Here is an 18,061-nt window from a genome sequence, read left to right as displayed (position 1 = left end):
AAAGCGCCAGTAGACAGTTGGCTGTGCTGGATCATTGGGACGGCCGACACAGGGCAGGAGGACATCCTCCCCCATGTAACCATTCACCAGCTCACCTGCCAGGACTAAACGCAAATGGGGAATTTCACACAACACTGCAAAGCAAAAATGTAGTGTAGGTTCCGTAATAGGTGGCCCACGTGACAAATCTAGATATAATCATCAACCCCCACCCCCCTGCTCAGGAAATGTAATTGTCAGCCCCCCCTCTAGAAAATGTATTGGTGTTAAACCGGGATAAAAAAAATAATAATATTGGGTTCAGTGGCCCTTGGCTTTGTGCTGTTTATAGAATTTTGTCCTCTGGGAAAAATTATTAGGGATCCCTGATGTGGGATTTTGTTGATTTTATTTCAGCTGCAGAGTTTCTCTTTAAATAAACCATTTTAAACAAAACCACTGTAACAATATTATATCATAATGGGGGCTACGGCCTTGGTTTGTACATTACCTCTGTGAGACAGGAATGTCAGGACCCCCAACCAGGAAGAGCCACATCTGAAAGACAAATTTACACAACAAACACTTTCAGTATCATATGATACTTTAATACAGGGCTGCGCAATATAAACGATTTACTGACTCATTGTCATATACGATTTAATGATAAAAAATGAGAAACTTTAATAAACTGTCAATAAGAAACAGAGCTTTTAGGCACACATAAACCTAAGGTCTACAGCTGAAAAACTTAAAAATTTACATATTTAGCAGACATGCCTTCTCAAAGAGAGGTACAACTGAGAGCAGGGCCAGATAGTCCCATCAGGAACTGGGGTTAAGGGCTCAAGGGCTCATTTTGTCAGTCACAGGATTTGAACCCATGACCTTCTGGTCACAGGTAGAGCCACAAACCACCCACAAGCATTGACAGTGCTAATTATATTAAACCTACAAACACTGTTAATACAATGTGTCTACAAACTGTGATTCCGTGTGATAGGTCCTGAATTTCTATTAACTATTTACAACACGACCAATTAAGTTAGCTATTAGCAAGCGAGAATAAGCAACTTAAATACAGGTATGGAAATCTTTACCTACATTATTAGAAAGGATAACAAATTCTAATTCATGACAGAAATTTATAAAAGTTAAACTTCATTATGAAAACAACAGCTACACATTTCTACCGGGAAGTATTCGAAGGGTTTGGAACATACCACGAGTTTTACAGCTAGCCGTACCCGCCATCTGTTATTTTAAACAGGTTAAACATTTAAACAAATTTATTTTATAAAACATTACAGTAAAGCATGTACTTTAGTATTTATCTGGAAATTCCAGACCATAAGGTTTATAGTCTAGCTTTAGGTGTGGCTATGCTATTTACGCCATGTCATGTGAAAGACGTACCTACCTAATCCACATTATGTATTAATAGTCTCCTTTTAATACAGATGAAATATATGATCTATATTAAACTAAAATTACATATAGATCTTATATTATTTGGTTTTTTAGGCAAATGATTCTTATGTTCGTCCAAAGTCCAGGAAGAAGCACGTATTACGTATTACGCCGTGTGTTGTGACGTAGGACGCAATGCGTATTATCCTTTGTTTTTCAGCTGAGCTCATGCATTTCTTCCAAATTTTGAAACATTTGATGCAGGTGACTTTGTATGTTTGCATTGTCCTATTGTACATGGGTGTGTGTCCAGTGATGGACCGGCAACATGTCCATGGTGCTCAGTGCCAATTCCGCACACGCCGGGACTCGGTACTGCTTAAGCGAGGGGCGAAGGAGGATTTTTGGCTGACAGCCCACCTCTCTCGGAAGGTCCGGGAGGCTCCTGTGAACTGAAAGCAACTCCTTGGAAAGAGGTTCGGCAAGTATTACTGTCACATCCCTCCGTGCAAATTTCACCGGCACCCCCATCCCAGTGGCTGGCGAATTTTAACTCCACCCCCCACGATATCTATGTTGGGCATTATTAAATATCTTCACAATTTAAAGAATTAGAATTAGAATTTAGTGATCAGTGGTCATTGTCAACACACCACAGCACACAGTGCGCAACATCGAAATGTGACCTCTGCATTCAGGGGCGCTGCTAAGGATTTTGGGCCCCATGAAAAGAATCTTGACAGGGCCCCCAACACAGCTGAGACTTTTTTTATTGGGGGCTTCTCTGGGCCCCCTCTCAGTCATGGGCCCCGAGAATCGTCATCGTTTACCCCCCCTTTACAGCGCCCCTGTCTGCATTTGACCCATATGTGACTTTCGTGACATAGCAGGGGGCAGCTAATTCAGCACCCGGGGAGCAGTGCTTGGGGACAGTACCTTACTCAGGGTACCTCAGTGGTGACTTGCTGGTTGGGGATTCGAACCTGCAATCTTTCAATTACAAGTGCGCTACCCTAACCATCAAGCCACATGAACAAAACAGTGGTGACTTGCTGGTGGGGGATTCGAACCTGCAATCTTTCAATTACAAGTGCGCTACCCTAACCATCAAGCCACCACTGCCCATAAAGCTAAATATTCCATCCATCATCTATACCTGCTTGTCCTTTTCATGGTCATTTGGAGCCTATTTCAGAAGCTACAGATTCAAGGCACAGAATAACCCATGACGACATGGGGAGGACATGAAAACTCCATAAACATGGAGCCATGGATTTTTTTTATTAGAGACTCAAACCTTGGACCCAGAGGTATGAGAGAGCAGTACTACACCACTGCACTGCCCCTCCTTATGTTTATGTGACAGGTATTTGTCCTGTTTTGTTCATAAACAGCATGTCTATGTCTGAAGTTAGTAGACAGCATGTTACCATTTTCATTAATTAATTTCCACTCACATGGGTTAATGCTGTGACCGATTACATGATGACATCGTGCCTCCACCCAGCCGCTTGCTCTGTTAGACCATGGGCCTCGGTGTACTTGGGGGCAGGATGTGGGTTCGTCTGAAGCTTGCCGGCTGCTCTGCATGCACACGGTCGACACCCTGAGGTAGCGTTTGTGGGGATCAGGTTCTCCTCCAGACACAACTAGGACTGAATATTATGAACACAAAAAAGAAAACGCTGTTACCTAAATTGCAAGGATAGTATTTTTGTATACATCACTGCGATTGTTCTGTGTACATAAAGCGCAGTGTTACAGTATAAAATACCTGCTTAAGTAAAAAAGTTAAAACATGAATCAATGGATATAGCAGAACCAAGCAGGGACATTTTATACAGTTAAATATAACATGTCAAAACGCATCCCATCATTGCAATAGTAAAAGTCCTATCAATCTTTAATTGCAGATACAGTGCTCACAGAAAGTCTTGGGACACTTGCATAATTCTGTAAAAATGTAACAAATATTTTGGTTTCATAACAAAAGTCCGCTGACAAGCAATGTTTAACATATCTGCACATATCCTATAATATATATAATATATATCACACAGACATTTTCTATTTATTGTCATAATTTTTTTGACTGACTCATTTAGTTCTTGCCGTTTTGCTGGTATTTGCAATTGTCACTGGCTCCCAAAGAGATACTAAACATGAATGTTTGGTGCTTTATGTTAGTGTAAATGTGCTAATTAAAAAGCACCCAATCAAACTGCTTCTCAATGAACTTTTTAACTCCAAACAGCTCTTTTAGAAATATAATTTGGATTTCAATGTATTACAACGTCAAAGGCATGTTTTACTTAAAACTGTTAGTTGTTTTTGTGATATTTTATTTTGGAAATAAATGAATAAAACATTGATTTTTGCCTTAAAACCCAAAAATTTGCAATATTTTTTTACTGAATTAAGCAAGTGTTCCAAGACTTTCTGTGAGCACTCCATATCATCCATAATTTTACTTCTTTATTTCCTTGATATTCTGTTTTTCAGGATATTCTATTTGCGTAGCATGTACTTTTTTGTTTGCACTACGTTTTGTTTGTACTCTATGTGCTATGTGTGTTCTGTCTGTGCTCTATGGAACTTGATGCTGTATGCATAAGAGTTTCCCCCTGGAATCAATAAAGTTAATCTTATCTTATACTGTAGTCTATTTCAGTGACAGCACTGTATTTTCACATCAGATGTCCGATTTTCAGACCATGTTCTGATCACACATTATTTAAATATTCAAATGATTTGCCATGCGATGTCTAAAATGTAAAACTGAATATTTGCTTACAATTTCCTTACTTTTGTAGAGCAGACATTCATCATTCTCTGTCCATAGATATAATAATCAGGACATGACAAGGTTTATGATGGCTTTCTCTGTAAAAATCCATGTCTCTTTTTAAAAGATGTTTTACACTGTATATACTAGATATTTTGCAAAGTTTTTCAAAAACAGTTAAGCAGAGACACTGAGGGCTTTCAGTCATTACAGAGAGATATGTATGAAGCTACAGCTGGACGTGGCTGTTGGCGTGTGGCTTTAATCGTAAATAAATTTTATTTAGAAATGAAATGAGCACAAGTAGCAAAGTACATGCAACTACTTTGTGGAGCAACACAATAAAACAGAGTGGCAGTTACTGAGTAATTTAACACCTAAAGGTGTAAACCTTACTTTAATTACTCAGTCATTAAGCACAGGGACCGATAATGCACAGTCAATCAGTCATTCGGCAGACAGATAATGCACAGTGTCTTATTCCCTAAGTATAGGGACACATAACATAATTACAATCTGCTCGGCCAAGCAAAAAGTCACCTATATACTGACAAGGCAAAGGCTCTCTGATTATTCCGGAATGTTTACATCCACCTTCCAGCCCCTGATCCAATGCCGGTTTGTGGGGGGTCTGGAGTCTGTATCAGGAGGCACAGGGCAGAAGACAGGGGACACCCCCTCTGGGGTGCGGACTATCTCTAAAGGTGTGGGAACACTGATCCAAGCAGGGAGAGCAGTACGAGAGCCGCCTTTGGAGTCCTGTCATCAGTGCTGTCTGAGTCTCCGGGGATCATTATGTCAGTGGTGGGTTTAGCTGAAAGAGTGAAGAATCAATACAGATACATAAGAAAAACAGGAATCTCTTTATAAACTGGAGTGTACAGCCAGCCAAAACTTATGTTTCCATACGTTTACTTTTTTTTAAATTTTGGCTGCATGTGCGAGTGGTTGTGAGTCGGAGACAGTCTGTACCAAAATAAAAAATCTAAAATTTTAGTACACTGACCTTTGACTTGCAGGTTAACGTCACGCTGAAGGTTTTCACTTATTATGAAGCATGAATACTTTCCAGCATCAGAGCTGCTAAGATTAGTAAGAAGGAGGGAAAAATTGCCCTTGCTGTACTCTGCAGGAAAAGCACTTGCTCTGCCCTTGACTTGCGGGTCCTGATTCTGTAGATCATCGGCTCCATTTATAACATCGTAGACAATCCTATTGTCCCCAAAGCGCCAGTAGACAGTTGGCTGTGCTGTATCACTGGGACGGCCGACACAGGGCAGGAGGACATCCTCCCCCATGTAACCATTCACCAGCTCACCTGCCAGGACTAAACGCAAATGGGGAATTTCACACAACAATGCAAAGCAGAAATGTAGTGTAGGTTCCGTAATAGGTGGCCCACGTGACAAATCTAGATATAATCATCAACCCCCACCCCCCTGCTCAGGAAATGTAATTGTCAGCCCCCCCTCTAGAAAATGTATTGGTGTTAAACCGGGATAAAAAAATAATAATATTGGGTTCAGTGGCCCTTGGCTTTGTGCTGTTGATAGAATTTTGTCCTCTGGGAAAAATTATTAGGGATCCCTGATGTGGGATTTTGTTGATTTTATTTCAGCTGCAGAGTTTCTCTTTAAATAAACCATTTTAAACAAAACCACTGTAACAATATTATATCATAATGGGGGCTACGGCCTTGGTTTGTACATTACCTGTGTGAGACAGGAATGTCAGGACCCCCAACCAGGAAGAGCCATATCTGAAAGACAAATTTACACAACAAACACTTTCAGTATCATATGATACTTTAATACATGGCTGCGCAATATAAACAATTTACTGACTCATTGTCATATACGATTTAATGATAAAAAATGAGAAACTTTAATAAACTGTCAATAAGAAACAGAGCTTTTAGGCACACATAAGCCTAAGGTCTACAGCTCAAAAACTTAAACATTTACATATTTAGCAGACATGCCTTCTCAAAGAGAGGTACAACTGAGAGCAGGGCCAGATAGTCCCATCAGGAACTGGGGTTAAGGGCTCAAGGGCTCATTTTGTCAGTCACAGGATTTGAACCCATGACCTTCTGGTCACAGGTAGAGCCACAAACCACCCACAAGCATTGACAGTGCAAATTATATTAAACCTACAAACACTGTTAATACAATGTGTCTACAAACTGTGATTCCGTGTGATAGGTCCTGAATTTCTATTAACTATTTACAACACGACCAATTAAGTTAGCTATTAGCAAGCGAGAATAAGCAACTTAAATACAGGTATGGAAATCTGTACCTACATTATTAGAAAGGATAACAAATTCTAATTCATGACAGAAATTTATAAAAGTTAAACTTCATTATGAAAACAACAGCTACACATTTCTACCGGGAAGTAGTCGAAGGGTTTGGAACATACCACAAGTTTTACAGCTAGCCGAACCCGCCATCTGTTATTTTAAACAGGTTAAACATTTAAACAAATTTATTTTATAAAACATTAAAGTAAAGCATCTACTTTAGTATTTATCTGGAAACTCCAGACCGTACGGTTTATGAACTAGCTTTGGGTGTACCTATGTTATTTACTTTAGTATTTATCTGGAAATTCCAGACCATAAGGTTCATAGTCTAGCTTTAGGTGTGGCTATGCTATTTACGCCATGTCATGTGAAAGACGTACCTACCTAATCCACATTATGTAGTAATAGTCTCCTTTTAATACAGATGAAATATATGATCTATATTAAACTAAAATTACATATAGATCTTATATTATTTGGTTTTTTAGGCAAATGATTCTTATGTTCGTCCAAAGTCCAGGAAGAAGCACGTATTACGTATTACGCCGTGTGTTGTGACGTAAGGACGCAATGCGTATTATCCTTTGTTTTTCAGCTGAGCTCATGCATTTCTTCCAAATTTTGAAACATTTGATGCAGGTGACTTTGTATGTTTGCATTGTCCTATTGTACATGGATGTGTGTCCAGTGATTGACCGGCAACATGTCCATGGTGCTCAGTGCCAATTCCGCACACGCCGGGACTCGGTACTGCTTAAGCGAGGGGCGAAGGAGGATTTTTGGCTGACAGCCCACCTCTCTCGGAAGGTCCGGGAGGCTCCTGTGAACTGAAAGCAGCTCCATGGAAAGAGGTTCGGCAAGTATTACTGTCACATCCCTCCGTGCAAATTTCACCGGCACCCCCATCCCAGCGGCTGGCGAATTTGAACTCCACCCCCCACGATGTCTATGTTGGGCATTATTAAATATCTTCACAATTTAAAGAATTAGAATTAGAATTTAGTGATCAATGGTCATTGTCAACACACCACAGCACACAGTGCGCAAGAACGAAATGTGACCTCTGCATTCAGGGGCACTGCTAAGGATTTTGGGCCCCATGAAAAGAATTTTGACAGGGCCCCCAACACAGCTGAGACTTTTTTTATTGGGGGCTTCTCTGGGCCCCCTCTCAGTCATGGGCCCCGAGAATCGTCATCGTTTACCCCCCCTTTACAGCGCCCCTGTCTGCATTTGACCCATATGTGACTTTCGTGACATAGCAGGGGGCAGCTAATTCAGCACCCGGGGAGCAGTGCTTGGGGACGGTACCTTGCTCAGGGTACCTCAGTGGTGACTTGCTGGTGGGGGATTTGAACCTGCAATCTTTCAATTACAAGTGCGCTACCCTAACCATCAAGCCACCACTGCCCATAAAGCTAAATATTCCATCCATCATCTATACCTGCTTGTCCTTTTCATGGTCATTTGGAGCCTATTTCAGAAGCTACAGATTCAAGGCACAGAATAACCCATGACGACATGGGGAGGACATGAAAACTCCATAAACATGGAGCCATGGATTTTTTTTATTAGAGACTCAAACCTTGGACCCAGAGGTATGAGAGAGCAGTACTACACCACTGCACTGCCCCTCCTTATGTTTATGTGACAGGTATTTGTCCTGTTTTGTTCATAAACAGCATGTCTATGTCTGAAGTTAGTAGACAGCATGTTACCATTTTCATTAATTAATTTCCACTCACATGGGTTAATGCTGTGACCGATTACATGATGACATCGTGCCTCCACCCAGCTGCTTGCTCTGTTAGACCGTGGGCCTCGGTGTACTTGGGGGCAGGATGTGGGTTCGTCTGAAGCTTGCCGGCTGCTCTGCATGCACACGGTCGACACCCTGAGGTAGCGTTTGTGGGGATCAGGTTCTCCTCCAGACACAACTAGGACTGAATATTATGAACACAAAAAAGAAAACGCTGTTACCTAAATTGCAAGGATAGTATTTTTGTATACATCACTGCGATTGTTCTGTGTACATAAAGCGCAGTGTTACAGTATAAAATACCTGCTTAAGTAAAAAAGTTAAAACATGAATCAATGGATATAGCAGAACCAAGCAGGGACATTTTATACAGTTAAATATAACATGTCAAAACGCATCCCATCATTGCAATAGTAAAAGTCCTATCAATCTTTAATTGCAGATACAGTGCTCACAGAAAGTCTTGGGACACTTGCATAATTCTGTAAAAATGTAACAAATATTTTGGTTTCATAACAAAAGTCCGCTGACAAGCAATGTTTAACATATCTGCACATATCCTATAATATATATAATATATATCACACAGACATTTTCTATTTATTGTCATAATTTTTTTGACTGACTCATTTAGTTCTTGCCGTTTTGCTGGTATTTGCAATTGTCACTGGCTCCCAAAGAGATACTAAACATGAATGTTTGGTGCTTTATGTTAGTGTAAATGTGCTAATTAAAAAGCACCCAATCAAACTGCTTCTCAATGAACTTTTTAACTCCAAACAGCTCTTTTAGAAATATAATTTGGATTTCAATGTATTACAACGTCAAAGGCATGTTTTACTTAAAACTGTTAGTTGTTTTTGTGATATTTTATTTTGGAAATAAATGAATAAAACATTGATTTTTGCCTTAAAACCCAAAAATTTGCAATATTTTTTTACTGAATTAAGCAAGTGTTCCAAGACTTTCTGTGAGCACTCCATATCATCCATAATTTTACTTCTTTATTTCCTTGATATTCTGTTTTTCAGGATATTCTATTTGCGTAGCATGTACTTTTTTGTTTGCACTACGTTTTGTTTGTACTCTATGTGCTATGTGTGTTCTGTCTGTGCTCTATGGAACTTGATGCTGTATGCATAAGAGTTTCCCCCTGGAATCAATAAAGTTAATCTTATCTTATACTGTAGTCTATTTCAGTGACAGCACTGTATTTTCACATCAGATGTCCGATTTTCAGACCATGTTCTGATCACACATTATTTAAATATTCAAATGATTTGCCATGCGATGTCTAAAATGTAAAACTGAATATTTGCTTACAATTTCCTTACTTTTGTAGAGCAGACATTCATCATTCTCTGTCCATAGATATAATAATCAGGACATGACAAGGTTTATGATGGCTTTCTCTGTAAAAATCCATGTCTCTTTTTAAAAGATGTTTTACACTGTATATACTAGATATTTTGCAAAGTTTTTCAAAAACAGTTAAGCAGAGACACTGAGGGCTTTCAGTCATTACAGAGAGATATGTATGAAGCTACAGCTGGACGTGGCTGTTGGCGTGTGGCTTTAATCGTAAATAAATTTTATTTAGAAATGAAATGAGCACAAGTAGCAAAGTACATGCAACTACTTTGTGGAGCAACACAATAAAACAGAGTGGCAGTTACTGAGTAATTTAACACCTAAAGGTGTAAACCTTACTTTAATTACTCAGTCATTAAGCACAGGGACCGATAATGCACAGTCAATCAGTCATTCGGCAGACAGATAATGCACAGTGTCTTATTCCCTAAGTATAGGGACACATAACATAATTACAATCTGCTCGGCCAAGCAAAAAGTCACCTATATACTGACAAGGCAAAGGCTCTCTGATTATTCCGGAATGTTTACATCCACCTTCCAGCCCCTGATCCAATGCCGGTTTGTGGGGGGTCTGGAGTCTGTATCAGGAGGCACAGGGCAGAAGACAGGGGACACCCCCTCTGGGGTGCGGACTATCTATAAAGGTGTGGGAACACTGATCCAAGCAGGGAGAGCAGTACGAGAGCCGCCTTTGGAGTCCTGTCATCAGTGCTGTCTGAGTCTCCGGGGATCATTATGTCAGTGGTGGGTTTAGCTGAAAGAGTGAAGAATCAATACAGATACATAAGAAAAACAGGAATCTCTTTATAAACTGGAGTGTACAGCCAGACAAAACTTATGTTTCCATACGTTTACTTTTTTTTAAATTTTGGCTGCATGTGCGAGTGGTTGTGAGTCGGAGACAGTCTGTACCAAAATAAAAAATCTAAAATTTTTGTACACTGACCTTTGACTTGCAGGTTAACGTCACGCTGAAGGTTTTCACTTATTATGAAGCATGAATACTTTCCAGCATCAGAGCTGCTAAGATTAGTAAGAAGGAGGGAAAAATTGCCCTTGCTGTACTCTGCAGGAAAAGCACTTGCTCTGCCCTTGACTTGCGGGTCCTGATTCTGTAGATCATCGGCTCCATTTATAACATCGTAGACAATCCTATTGTCCCCAAAGCGCCAGTAGACAGTTGGCTGTGCTGTATCACTGGGACGGCCGACACAGGGCAGGAGGACATCCTCCCCCATGTAACCATTCACCAGCTCACCTGCCAGGACTAAACGCAAATGCAGAATTTCACACAACAATGCAAAGCAAAAATGTAGTGTAGGTTCCGTAATAGGTGGCCCACGTGACAAATCTAGATATAATCATCAGCCCCCACCCCCCACCCCCCTGCTCAGGAAATGTAATTGTCAGCCCCCCCTCTAAAAAATGTATTGGTGTTAAATCGGGATAAAAAAAAAAAACAAATAATATCGGGTTCAGTAGCCCTTGGCTTTGTGCTGTTGATAGAATTTTGTCCTCTGGGAAAAATTATTAGGGATCCCTGATGTGGGATTTTGTTGATTTTATTTCAGCTGCAGAGTTTCTCTATAAATAAACCATTTTAAACAAAACCACTGTAACAATATTACATCATAATGGGGGCTACGGCCTTGGTTTATACATTACCTCTGTGAGACAGGAATGTCAGGACCCCCAACCAGGAAGAGCCACATCTGAAAGACAAATTTACACAACAAACACTTTCAGTATCATATGATACTTTAATACAGGGCTGCGCAATATAAACGATTTACTGACTCATTGTCATATACGATTTAATGATAAAAAATGAGAAACTTTAATAAACTGTCAATAAGAAACAGAGCTTTTAGGCACACATAAGCCTAAGGTCTACAGCTCAAAAACTTTAAAATTTACATATTTAGCAAACACGCCTTCTCAAAGAGAGGTACAACTGAGAGCAGGGCCAGATAGTCCCATCAGGAACTGGGGTTAAGGGCTCAAGGGCTCATTTTGTCAGTCACAGGATTTGAACCCATGACCTTCTGGTCACAGGTAGAGCCACAAACCACCCACAAGCATTGGCAGTGCTAATTATATTAAACCTATATTGAACGTTGGCAACCTTCACACACTATGCGCCTGTTATTTTACATGGTCTCTGTTTTTCCTAAACGCTTCCACTTTGCAATAATCCAACTTACAGTTGACCATGGGATATCTAGCAAAGAAGAAATTTCAAAAACTGACAATACAGCTTCTTGATGGATCCATTGTGTCAAATCACTACGTAATGCATTTCCTCTTTCCGGTAAAGAGGACTGTAAAAAGGTTCTGCGAGGGCAAGTCTGTCTCAAATCTTTCTTGTGACAATTTCCTTCAGTTTAAGTGCATAAGGCGTGACTCGACATGAAGGCAAAGTGTCGAGGGTATAGTTTGGGATTGGGCCTTAGTCAGTCACGGGATTTGAACCCATGACCTTCCAGTCACAGGTACAGAGCCACAAACCACCCACACGCATTGACAGTGGTAATTATATTAAACCTACAAACACTGTTACTACAGTGTGTCTACAAACTGTGATTCTGTGTGATAGGTCCTGAATTTCTATTAACAATTTACAACATGACCAATTAAGTTAGCTATTATCAAGGGAGAAAAAGCAACTTAAATACGGGTAGGTAAATCTGTACCTACATTATTAAAAAGGATAACAAATTCTAATTCATGACAGAAATTTATAAAAGTTAAGCTTCTTTATTATGAAAACAACAGCTACACATTTCTAACAGGAAGTAGTCGAAGGGTTTGGAACATACCACGAGTTTTACAGCTAGCCGAACCCGCCATCTGTTATTTTAAACAGGTTAAACATTTAAACAAATTTATTTTATAAAACATTACAGTAAAGCATCTACTTAACTATTTATCTGGAAACTCCAGACCGTACGGTTTATGAACTAGCATTGGGTGTGGCTATGCTATTTATACCATGTCATGTGAAAGACGTACCTACCTAATCCACATTATGTAGTAATAGTCTCCTTTTAATACAGATGAAATATATGATCTATATTAAACTAAGATTACATATAGATCTTATATTATTTGTTTTTTTAGGCTAATGATTCTTTTGTTTGTCCAAAGTCCAGGAAGAAGCACGTATTACGTATTACGCCGTGTGTTGTGACGTAAGGACGCAATGCGTATTATCCTTTGTTTTTCAGCTGAGCTCATGCATTTCTTCCAAATTTTGAAAAAATGGATTCAGGTGACTGTGTGTCTAAATAGCTCATTGTACATGGGTGTGTTTCCAGTGATGGACCGGCATCGGGTCCATAGTGCTCAGTGCCAATTCTGCACACGCCGGGACTCGGTACTGGTTAAGCGAGGGGCGAAGGAGGATTTTTGGCCGACAGCCCACCTCTCTCGGAAGGTCCAGGAGGCTCCTGTGAACTGAAAGCAGCTCCCTGACACCCGGGAATGATGGGCAGTATGGAGTTAATTTTGTGCCAAAAGTATTAATCAAAATTTTGAAAACCGCAAGCAAATCATTAAGTATCAGAATGAAAATATATTTTCCAAATATCAAAAAAGTTGAATAAAATCATTTTTTCCCCTTCTTCTCTAATTTGTTTTGCTTCTGGAATGCTTTTCTTTGCTTTTGAATTTTTTTTTTGCTTTTGAATTATTATTTTTTTTTGGCACAAAATTAACTCCATAGGGCAGTGTCCCGGATATCTGTCCACAGAGAGTAATTTGTTATAATGTTATACCACAATGCAGCAGAGAAATAGGGAAGAGGTTCGGCAAGTATTACTGTCACATCCCTCCGTGCAAATTTCACCGGCACCCCCACCCCAGCAGCTGGCGAATTTTAACTCCACCCCCCACGATGTCTATGTTGGGCATTATTAAATATCTTCACAATTTAAAGCTAAATATTCCATCCATCATCTATACCTGCTTGTCCTTTTCAGGGTCATTTGGAGCCTATTTCAGAAGCTACAGATTCAAGGCACAGAATAACCCATGACGACATGGGGAGGACATGAAAACTCCATAAACATGGAGCCATGGATTTTTTTTATTAGAGACTCAAACCTTGGACCCAGAGGTGTGAGAGAGCAGCGCTGCACCACTGCACTGCCCCTCCTTATGTTTATGTGACAGGTATTTGTCCTGTTTTGTTCATAAACAGCATGTCTGTTTCTGAAGTTAGTAGACAGCATGTTACCATTTTCATTAATTAATTTCCACTCACGTGTTAATGTTGTGACCGATTACATGATGACATCGTGCCTCCACCCAGCCGCTTGCTCTGTTAGGCCGTGGGCCTCGGTGTACTTGGGGGCAGGATGTGGGTTCGTCTGAAGCTTGCCGGCTGCTCTGCATGCACACGGTCGACACCCTCAGGTAGCGTTTGTGGGGATCAGGTTCTCCTCCAGACACAACTATATATAATATATATCACACAGACATTTTCTATTTATTGTCATAATTTTCTTGACATTTTCTTCATTTAGTTCTTTCTGTTTTGCTGGTAATAGCAATTGTCACTGGCTCCCAAAGAGATAACATGAATGTTTGGTGCTTTATGTTAGTGTAAATGTGCTAATTAAAAAGCACCCAATCAGACTGCTTGTCAATGAACTTTTTAACTCAGAACAGCTATTTTAAAAATATAATTTGGGATTCAATGTATTACAATGTCAAAGGCATGTTTTACTTAAAACTGCTAGATTTTTCAAATGTGATATTTTATTTTGGAAATAAATTAATAAAGTAATTATTCAATTTATAACAATAAATTTGCAATATTTTTACTGAATTAAGCAAGTGTTCCAAGACTTTCTGTGAGCACTCTATGTCATCCGTAATTTTACTTCTTTATTTCCTTGATATTCTGTTTTTCAGGATATTCTATTTGCGTACCATGTACTTTTTTGTTTGCACTCTTATGTGTCACGATCCGCTCCGTTCGATCCCGATGTCTGCCACGCCCACCTCGTTACCTCGTGTGATTACCGATTGTTATCACCTGTTACCAGGGGCGTTGCTAGAGATTTTGGGCCCCATGAAAGCATATCATATTAGGCCCCCCAGTCCAAACCAATCCAGTTATTTTCCTAATTTTTTAGGGCCCCTGTCACTCAGGGGCCCTTGGAATCGTCCTAGCTTTCCTCCCCCTTACGGCGCCCCTGCCTGTTACCCGTTCTTTCCTGCTTGTCTTGTGTATTTAGTCCGCTTCTGTGTCAGTATCCCGAGATCCGTCATTAATGTTGGTAACCGTGTTGTCCTGCCTGTCCTGAATAAACCCGTCTTCGTGGATCTTCGCTTGCCTGCTTGATCATTTCCCCGCGTCCTGCCTGCTTGTCCGACAGCGATCTCGACACTATGTGTGTTCTGTCTGTGCTCTATGTACCTTGATCCTGTATGCATAAGAATTTCCCCATGGGATCAGAATTTATCTTATACTGCAGACCATGTTCTGATCACACATTATTTAAATGGATTCAAATGATTTGCCATGCAATGTCTAAAATGTAAAACTGAATATTTGCTTACAATTTCCTTACATTTGTAGACATTCATCATTCTCTGTCCATAGATATAATAATCAGGACATGACAAGGTTTATGATGGCTTTCTCGGTAAAAATCCATGTCTCTTTTTAAAAGATGTTTTACACTGTATATACTAGATATTTTGCAAAGTTTTTCAAAAACAGTTAAGCAGAGACACTGAGGGCTTTCAGTCATTACAGACAGATATGTATGAAGCTACAGCTGGACATGGCTGTTGACATGTGGCTTTAATCGTAAATACATTTTATTTAGAAATGAAATGAGCACAAGTAGCAAAGTACATGCAACTACTTTGTGGAGCAACACAATAAAATGGGGTGGCAGTTACTGAGCAATTAAACATGTAAAGGTGTAAACCTTACTTAAATTACTCAGTCATTAAGCATAGAGACTGATAATGCACGAGTCAATCATTCAATCAGCACAGAGACAGATAATGCACATTCGGTCATTCAGCACAGAGACAATGCACAGTCAATCAGCACAGAGACCAATAATGCACAGTCAATCAGCACAGAGATAGATAATGAAAGGTCAGTCAATCAGTCTGTATCAGGAAGCACAGGTCACAAGACAGTCCGCACCCCAAAGGGCGTGTCCCCATCTATAAAGGTGTGGAAACACTATAATTTTACACAAACCCAAAATATATATTTGTGAATAGTTAAACATTTGTGGATCATGGTACATATTTGTGTTATAAATAATAAAGTCCAAAAAAAACTTACAATTGCCACACCCCATGTGGTGGCATGTAACATTGCAAACCTTCATCCAAATGATAAACAAATGTTGCCGTAAACAAGGTATTCAAATAAATGATAGAGCATAATGATAGACGGATAGACGTTTTTATTTGATAGACGTTTTTATTTCGCCATCCGATATGTATCGTCATATTGCGCAGCCCTATAATGTAATATTGTTAGGATCATTTTAAAATGTTGGATTTAAAGAGAAACTCCGCAGCTGAAACAAAATCAGTAAAATCACCCATTAGGGATCCCTAATAATTTTTCCCAGAGGACTAAATTCTATCAACGGCACAAACCCAAGGGCCACTACTCCCGATATTGTTCTGCTGTGCCAGTTTAAGGTTAATATTTGTACACATAGTAGTTCATATTCTTTATAATTATTCTCAAAGATGGTTACATTGGGGAGGATGTCAGCCATCTCAGCAATACATCACAGCCAACTGTATTGGCATTTCAGGAACTACAGGAATGTCTACGATGTTTAACATGGAACAGATGATCTACAAAACCAGCTCTTCCAGTTCAAAGGCAGAGCAAGTGCTGTTCCTGCAGAGTACAGTAAGGGCAATTGTTCCCTGCTTACTGCTAATCGTCACAGCACTGATGCAGTGCATTTACGCTGCATAATCAGGGAAAGCTTTCTGCATGAAGTTAACCTGTAAGTCAAATGTTAATGTGCAATCATTTTCATTTTGTGTTTTTCAGACACATATTTTTCAAATGAACACTAGATACCCTCCTTTCATTTTGCATTGCAATTTCATAGTTTTTGCTGAGTACTGGTGAGTTCTATTAATGAATTAATAACAAATGAAGATAATGTCCCCCCTATTTTTGGTTGTAGTCTTTAGCTGTGAGCAAGTTGCTTTATATTTACCAACATTCTCCTGTTTATCCAGAGATTCCTGCTTTTCTTATGAATCTGTATTGATTCTTCACTCTTTCAGCTAAACCCACCACTGACATAATGATCCCCGGAGACTCAGACAGCACTGATGACAGGACTCCAAAGGCGGCTCTCGTACTGCTCTCCCTGCTTGGATCAGTGTTCTCACACCTTTATAGATAGTCAGTGGGATTTGCGTGGAGGACTGTTACAGTCATACTTTCTGAACTTCTTGCCTGTTTTTCTGCTGAGTTGTGGAATAACATTATAATGATTATAATCTCTGTGGACAGATTTACGGGACAATGCCCATCATTCCCGGGTGTCAGGGAGCTGCTTTCAGTTCACAGGAGCCTCCTGGACCTTCCGAGAGAGGTGGGCTGTCAGCCAAAAATCCTCCTTCGCCCCTCGCTTAAGCAGTACCGAGTCCCGGCGTGTGCGGAATTGGCACTGAGCACCATGGACCCGATGCCGGTCCATCACTGGACACACACCCATGTACAATAGGACAATGCAAACATACAAAGTCACCTGCATCAAATGTTTCAAAATTTGGAAGTAATGCATGCGCTCAGCTAGCTCCTTTTGATGTGGAGAAGCAGCGGTTCTACTCTGAGACCCTCCTGCATATCCGAACTTCTCACCCTATCCCTAAGGGAGAACCCAGACACCCTGCGGAGAAACCTCATTTCGGCCGCCTGTATTCGTGATCTCATTCTTTCGGTCATTACCCATAGCTCATGACTATAGGTGAGGGTAGGGACGAAGATAGACCAATAGATCGAGAGCTTTGCTTTCCGGCTCAGTTCTTTCTTAGCCACGACGAACTGGTTAAGCGCCTGCAAAACTGTAGACGCCGCTCCGATTTGTCTGTCCAGCTCCCGATCTCGCCTACCTTCACTCGTGAACAAGACCCCGAGATACCTGAACTCCTCCACTTGAGGCAGTACCACTTCCCTGACCTGAAGAGGGCAATTCACCTGTTTCCGGCTGAGAACCATGGTCTCGGACTTGGAGGTGCTAATCCTCATCCCAGCCGCTTCGCACTCGGCTGCGAACCGCCCCAGTGCCTGCTGGAGATCCCCAGCAGATGAAGCCAACAGGACGACATCGTCTGCAAAAAGCAGCGAGGCAATCCTGAGGCCACCAAACTGGACACCCTCCACACCCTGGCTGCGCCTAGAAATCCTGTCCATAAATATTATAAACAGGAC

At 40.4% G+C, this 18,061-nt stretch overlaps 1 long non-coding RNA gene across 1 annotated transcript; it reads right to left on the bottom strand.

Moving 5' to 3' along the window:
• Positions 1-486: 486 nt before the first annotated feature.
• Positions 487-10,247, bottom strand: LOC140578332 (uncharacterized). The gene is made up of 7 exons (XR_011982436.1): positions 10,108-10,247; positions 8,228-8,425; positions 5,887-5,933; positions 5,181-5,501; positions 4,727-4,988; positions 2,847-3,044; positions 487-537 (listed from the first exon to the last, which is right to left on the bottom strand). It is a non-coding gene; the product is annotated as an uncharacterized lncRNA (long non-coding RNA).
• Positions 10,248-18,061: the final 7,814 nt, after the last annotated feature.

The sequence above is a fragment of the Paramormyrops kingsleyae genome, chromosome 1, assembly GCF_048594095.1.
Source record: "Paramormyrops kingsleyae isolate MSU_618 chromosome 1, PKINGS_0.4, whole genome shotgun sequence".
Lineage (NCBI taxonomy): Eukaryota > Metazoa > Chordata > Actinopteri > Osteoglossiformes > Mormyridae > Paramormyrops > Paramormyrops kingsleyae.
Note: the sequence above shows the minus strand (reverse complement) of the source record. Positions and strands in the feature narration are given on the sequence as shown.